This window comes from Amphiprion ocellaris, chromosome 15, assembly GCF_022539595.1.
Source record: "Amphiprion ocellaris isolate individual 3 ecotype Okinawa chromosome 15, ASM2253959v1, whole genome shotgun sequence".
Classification (NCBI taxonomy): domain Eukaryota; kingdom Metazoa; phylum Chordata; class Actinopteri; family Pomacentridae; genus Amphiprion; species Amphiprion ocellaris.
Window position 1 is genome coordinate 1,105,646 of NC_072780.1, and position 7,397 is coordinate 1,113,042.

Below are 7,397 nucleotides of genomic sequence, written 5' to 3' on the forward strand. Positions count from 1 at the left end.
AGGAGGCTAGATGGTGAACTCTGGTATCCCAGATTCACCCCTCCTAGTGCCAGTTCACGCTGCTCTTACACAATCCAAACAGCACTGTTATGTTCACCGGGCCCGTTTAGGAGGTGCTCAGGCAGTGACCAGTGCAGATGCTACCAGTTAGCTAGTGCAAGATGCTGAATACCTAGTGCCCACTGCTAAAAAGTGACAAAGAAACTATACATATACTCTCCAAACCTGCTAGTGCTAACCCAAATGCTAATACTAGCTGCAAGACTACTGCAAAGTTCAAAGCAAACTTACCACTTACAAAGAAACTATACAAGCCAGCTCACCAAACTTGCTAATGTTGCATGCCGATGCTAACCGCTAATTGCTAAAATACTTCACAACTTCAGCCAAGCTCGCCACAGACACAGACTAAACAAGAAGACTTTATCTAAGATGCAAGTACCCATTGCTAACTGCTAATGCTAATGGTTCCTTGGGTTTGTTATAAATGAAACCTTGGCAGTCTGAATCCATGTTTTTAAATCTGTCATTGGTACAGTGCAGTTTCAAGGCGCTAATTTCAGTCATGGTGCAAACTGGTATTAACAGGACATATTAACAGTGTAAAAAAAATGAATTTGAATTGAAGGGCATCTTTTAATAACCCAAAATTCTTGCATCAAGTTCTGTGTTAGAAAATAAAGTCTGAATTAGCATCTAGCCCTGTAGTGACATCAACACTGTGGCTCTTGATGACCTTTATTAAACTGTAATGATGACCCCCCCCCAGTCATTTTACACACCGTGATGAATAATACGCGGTTTACTGCCGTTTAGTGAAAGTCAGATATATGGATATAGTCATGTGTAGCTCGTGCACACTGTGTGAGGCCTGGCCGTCCTTGAAAAATGTGCGTCAGCATGTGCATTGTTGTTGCCGTGCGAGCTGTCAATACTGTATTGTACGTCTCCAGACCAATTATGAACGTTGCTGTAGAGCAAAAAGGAGAGGACGGGGGGAGGAGGGGAGGGGATGAAGGAGAGGTGAATGGGAGGAGAGAGAGCGAAAGGAGGTGGCATGGGACGGAGAGAATAAGAACAGAAGGGAGAGAGGGGAAATGAAAAGAGATTGAGAAGGAGGCTAAATCCTCTGAAAATCAGTTTCTTACATTGTCAGAATTGACTAAAGTCATTTTTCAATTTCACCTGTGTTTTTAAAAAATAAGTGAAATTCTCAGTTTGAATCACGGTAAGTGGCGTGCAGTGTTGGATAGACTGTAGGTGATAATTGCATTGAATGTGCTGACACAAAGATGCCTTCGCTCACAGTGTGTTTCTGCACCAATGTCACAAGACAAATTCTGGTCTGTTCACAGGATTTTCCATACAATTAAAGTGAAGGAAATCAGCCGGCAACATCAGCTTAGTCACAGGAACACAAACATCATATATGATGTCAGTATGACTTAGCGTTAACGTTGGAGGAGCACAGTGAGATGAGAGGTGACAGGAAAGCAAAGAGAAGGACCTGCTGTGGGAAACAGAGATATGGAGATGGAGGGAGGAAAAAAGAGGTGGGAGACAGAGGGAGAGTGGATTTAAGTAAAGAGGGAAATTAGTCATCTGCAGGGGGTGTGGAGGATTTCAAAGAGGCATTATGTCTTGGCTCAGGCTTTTCTCTTAATCCTTCCAACTTCCATGTACTGTATCGCAGCAGGGAAAGTCTCAGCAGAAACAACAGCAACAATCCTCTTAATTTATTCCCACTATGGCATGGGAGGAACTTATCACAGAACTTCGGGGCCGCACTGGTTATGAGGGAAGTGTTAAATAAAGAAGAAAGGACGGGATGTTACAAATGAAGCCGAGCAGCACGCGGCATATAAGATACCACAGCCGGAGCCTATACTGTTAAAACTGATTTGAACCCGAGGGAATCGTGTTTTCATGGGCAGAAATGTTGTCAGAGACAGCAGCACCCGCCTCAGGCTGCCTCCGTCCAAGAGCTCAGAAGCACTTGAAGTGAAATATGGCAGCGATCAGACTGGAGGCTGAGACGAAGCGCACTGACGTGGTCGTGGTTACATAACACTGCCCCCTGTCCCCAACTGTTTTAACCACTTAGGAGTATTAGCAGTGATAGCGTCAACTCTAGCCTGGTGATCTGCTAACATTTTTCAAACAAGTTCAATGACAAGCTGTGAAATTTGGTCCAAACATATCCTATGGAAACTGGTATTTTGGAGTGCCCCCATGCAATCTGATCGGAGTGATTTAACATTAGGTATCTGCAGGTTAGTCTCTTACTTAATGCTGTAGCAAGTTGGCAAGCAGGGTACATTGTGGGAGTTTAGCTAGTAAAGGAGCACTGTGACAAAGAATTCAGTGAGTTATACTTGGCAAACATGTATTGTTTTTACAAGGAGAAAAATGAGTGTAGAAAAGGCCCCAAAGTTTTGTATATTAAGGTGTTACAGTGGGTGCAAAGGCTCAAGTGCAGGAAATAAGATCTCCACAACAAAAGCAGTTTAAAGGTATTTATTTATAACACCAGAATAAATACAAAACAATTTCAAAACCAGAATACTGAAAAGCGGAAACTAAGGTGAATCCGCAAAATAGACGGAACTAGAAACCCTCTAGAGGTGAGGCGGGCTAACTACAAGAACTAGGAAGAACTCAAAAAAACAGAAAACCCACTGTTGGTAACACCAAAGCAAGAATTCAACGAAAACAAACTAAATACCGTATATACAATTTCTCAGCTAATGTAATCCTGATAACCAAAACTTCCTATGAACAAAAACTAACTTCTAGCACAAGACATTAACCACTAGAAATGGCTATAACCCCAGAATCAAGTTAATACAAAATTCACAGATCAAAACTACCAGGCCTGGTCTACCAATCTGATAATGCAAGGCTGGAGAACTTAACTGAATGTCCTGGGTGAACAGAGTCCAAGCTAGAAGCCAGAATCGAGCAGTCCAGAGGGAAACGGATCTCCTCCTTGATGTAACTCAGCCTGCAGTGGTATGGCTGGCTTGCCAGGGGACAACCGCTGACTGGCTTCAGGCAAGGGGAGTATGGCGTTCCAGATGGAGTGACTGGTATTCCTGTGGCAGCGGCAGGTGTCCGTTCAGAACCCAGGATCCAGAGAATCAAGGTAAGGCGGCTCACTGCAGACGGGACACACCCCCCAAGGAAAAGTCCTGCCTCTTAATAATTCATGTGAGGCACACAGGTCCGTATACCACCAGGCAAGAGACGTGGTTGCTCAAATAAGTAATCCAATTTTATTTTAACAATCAAGTTAAAATCAATTAAAACAACTAGATAAAACAAGGGGAGGGAGGTGCAAAGGGGCAGAGGCTGTTGCTTACCATGTGGCAGGATGTGTCCCTGGAGGGGAGGAACAGGGAGAGGTCACCAGGTGAATAAAATCACACACACAGGTGATGGATTAAACAAAATATACCCAGGGTTCACACATCACACAGGGAGGATACCACCACTGACAACACCACGTCCCTACCACAGATGCTCAGCCTCTGAAACAAAACAAAAGGGGGATTAGTGGGAATGCAAAATGAACAATAAACAAAATAAGAAATTAAACTATAAACAACAACAAAAATCCTACAAACTAAACATCACGAAACATTTGAACACAGAATACAAAATACCAAAAAAAAGCAAGAATCACAGACACTAAAGTTCAAAAGTAAAAAAAGAAACTAAACCAATCCTTTAGACACAGCTAACCAAATAACAAATCAATAGAAAATCGATCTTAATTAATCAAACCAATATAGGCCATAAGGCCAAACAAAAAGAAACTAAACCCAAATAATATCCACCCATAAAATTGTGTCCCTACCTGGACACAAATAAAAGCACAAAGAGAACAAATGTTAGAAACAAGAAGATAAATACTGAATTCTAAAAGAAACCCCACTCCCAAGCTGCCTGGTCTAACCCGGCTGATGCCGAGCGGAAGCAGACCAGGCTGATAAGGCAGAGAAGTAGCGGAGGCTAGCTGCAGTTAGCCGTATAGCTAGCCCGTCACAGATACACGGTCAAAGTGAAGCAAAGCAGCAGCAAGGCTAAACAGCAGCGGGTCCTCGGCGCTGCCACTAAACAGCGTGGTGACAACAGAAAGGCTGTGTTAGAAGAATGTGGCAATTCATTATGTTCAACATCAAGAAAACGAGCACACCTCTGAGCAGCTGCGTGGCACACACACACATACACACAAGGAGAGCACGTCAGGAGCCGCTCCAGCCGCTGTAGCTTCCTACAATTACAACATTTTACCAAACAGGCAGGCTGCTGGCTGGAATAAACCAGACGAAAGAGGTAACACAACCTACCGTTGGTAACACAACTACCCGACACCAATCAAGACAACACGCCGAACGTTTGAAACACCGGTAACAGACCAGGGAGAGCAACCGGAAAGGGCGTGGCTTCAGCCTCAGCGAGAGAGAGAAGGTACGGGGGGCCGCTTCCCAGCTTTTATAGCTGGTGGGCGTGTCCTGATTGGCTCCCAGCCGCGTGCAGCCGAGAAGAACACCATCCTGCTACACCACCTCACGCCTGCCCCGAGTTCCTTCATTGGAAAGCTGCCAATGTAAAAATGTTTTCTGCATTTCCTCCCAGTAGAGGAGCGACACCAGTTTAATGTTAAAACTGTCAAAAGTTTAATTCTGAAGAAATTTGCAGATTTGACAACACAACAGACTCATGACAAATTTAAAGTCCCTCTGGATTTAACCTGGAGAAACAAACAGACTGACAACCCGTCCAGGACATTCCCTGCCTTCATCCTTAGTCAGCTGCGATAGACTCCATTCTCCCTGCGTCCCCTCTGTAGAGTTATCATATAGATAATGGATGGATATATGGATCATATTCACCTGCCTTATAACGGCTGACATATCTCTACACCATTGCTTCTTCTAGATCTAGATCTTTCAAGTCTCCACTTCTCCCCAGTCACTGCAGTTTGAGCACATTACATGATGCGAAACTTCTCACCCTGCAAATGGACGGGATTGGTTCCTGAGGTTTGTTACATATGACCTTTTTATTTTTCAGTTTCCTAACTGTCAGCAGTAAATGAGGAATGCTTTTCAAGATTTGCAGACACAACAGAATTATTAAGTACCTCAGTATTTCTTCATAAAAGGTATGGTTCTGCCCACATAAACGACACTATTTTACACATACGCATAAAGAACAATGACATTTGTATTCATCCAAATGGGCATGGAATTTCCAAATGAACTGCATTTTTATTTATGTTTTGAAAGAAACTTAAATTTTGCATTAAGTCAGCATAAGCAGGTAGGAGGGGAGGTTCTAGGAGCAAGTCTGGAGTCGGACCACCATTCTTAGACAAACATTTAACTTTCAAAGTTTGGGTTCAAATTTGGTCCCTTAACAACACAGCTGAAGCTTCTCAAGCATTTTTTTCAGTTGCCAGGAGTCTCTAATATATGCTTGTTAGCTGAAAAGAAGCAACAACAAAGTAGTAAAATAAATGACATGTAGGAATAAAAGTATTGTGCAAAAAATGTAACTGAGAATGCAGTTTAGTTTGACAGAATTGTAATTTCTGGTAAACAGGGCTCTAAAACGAACATTGTGATGAGTGACATTAGGCTGTCCATAGGAGGTGAAGGTGAGTAATCAGTGCACAGCAGGCCAATACCTGGTTGCTCACCTTGAATGTGTGCATGCGACATTAGCTGTTTTAAACTGATGGTAAAATGACAGAAATGTAATAAATTAAAGAAAACTGACAAATGTCAAATGGACATTACATAAATTTACAGAAATACCAAGCCAGCCCCCTAGCAACCATCACAATGGCATCTTTATCAACTGAAAGTGACATAAAATGCACGGTTACGTCAGTAGCAGTGACTGTATCAAGCTTCCCTCCTGACAAACATGACAAATATTAAAACCTGACATCGAGGTTAAAGTGACCAACAAGTCTAATTCCCAACAGCCTGCATCCATACCTCACATCCCATTAAAGCAAGGAAGCAAACAGATGTTCTTGTTTTTATTTAGGTATAAACAGCAGCTTCCTCTTCCTCACTGCTTCCCGTGAGAGAAACGCCGGGAGCCACACTGAGTTGGCAGACGCTGCCGAGCCCTGCAGGGACCTGGAGCTCTGGACTCACTCCTTCCCTCCACGCTGGCTATATTTACCCCCCTGCACCGACACGCACACACACTAGTTTATCACAAGATACGCACAAGAGGATAGAAATATTCATTCACATGCTCGGTCACATTAACGCAAAACAGCTCATGTTTGCTAATGCTAATCAAACCGTTTCTACCTTTTATTCCATAGCTGGACTGTTGTAATGTCATCTGTGATTTTTCTGTCTAACAAATAAGACGTCTAAATGATGATGTGCAAAGATGCTTCCTAAATAAATATCTGTAATGTGACCGATGAATACTAAAACATGGCTGCTCCACACTGCGTGCGTGCGTGCGTGCGTGCGTGCGTGCGTGCGTGCGTGCGTGCGTGCGTGCGTGCGTGCGTGCGTGAGAGAGAAAGTGTGCGTGTTCAGGTCTGTGATGCCTCTGACCCATTTAGGGCCTCCTGTTCAGCCAGATGAGAGACGGAATGTCTGAGCGGGTGAATGTTTTTTAGCCTTCGGTCATTCAGCTCAGGCACATCTGTGACAGACTACTGGACCGGAGGCTGGACCTCCAGTGTGTGTCTGTGTGTTGATGGTCTGAAGTTGAACTTGTGTGAACTTCTCCACACATCCAATTAAGCAGAGGCTAAAAATAGTCACTGCAGCTTAACAGCAATAAATTTTTTTTTAAAAAAACTAAAAAACTTCAAGCTGTTAAACTGTGAAGATTATCATCACATGACCTTTCAGATTTTTTTCATGAACGTCCGGGTCAGTCTATAATTTTGGGAGTTTTTGTATCATAGTTGACATTTTTGCTGTTTTCAGGCCTAAAATAAACATGGCCGCCTAGAACCAAACACAACATGGCATTTTTACACAAAGATTCTTCTAAATAATACATATACACAACTGAGTAAAATTGAAAGTTATTTAAAAAGATCTTGTAGTAAACCTGTTGACTACTTTATATTAAATAAGTCAGAAAGCCTTGGAGTCTGGCCAGTCTTTTCTTCAGGAGGAAATGACATCATGTGGAGCAGATCATGTGATCTGGAATTAACACACTTCCTGGAGAGGTGTTTTTATTATGGGGAACTTAGTTCAAAGTGATCTAATTTATTATTTTCCATATAAAATTTGATATATTGCCAATAAAGAAATATCTACCATGATTATCTCAACTTAATAAAAGAACACAATCCAAACTATTTCTGAATCAGCTCATTTTATTATTGTTTAGCTAAT

At 42.5% G+C, this 7,397-nt stretch overlaps 1 long non-coding RNA gene across 1 annotated transcript; it reads right to left on the reverse strand.

Annotated features, from left to right (window-relative positions):
- Nucleotides 1-488: 488 nt before the first annotated feature.
- LOC118470494 (uncharacterized) lies at nt 489-7,016 on the reverse strand. Its single transcript, XR_008604114.1, has 3 exons — nt 4,353-7,016; nt 3,363-4,276; nt 489-3,158 (listed from the first exon to the last, which is right to left on the reverse strand). It is a non-coding gene; the product is annotated as an uncharacterized LOC118470494 (long non-coding RNA).
- Nucleotides 7,017-7,397: the final 381 nt, after the last annotated feature.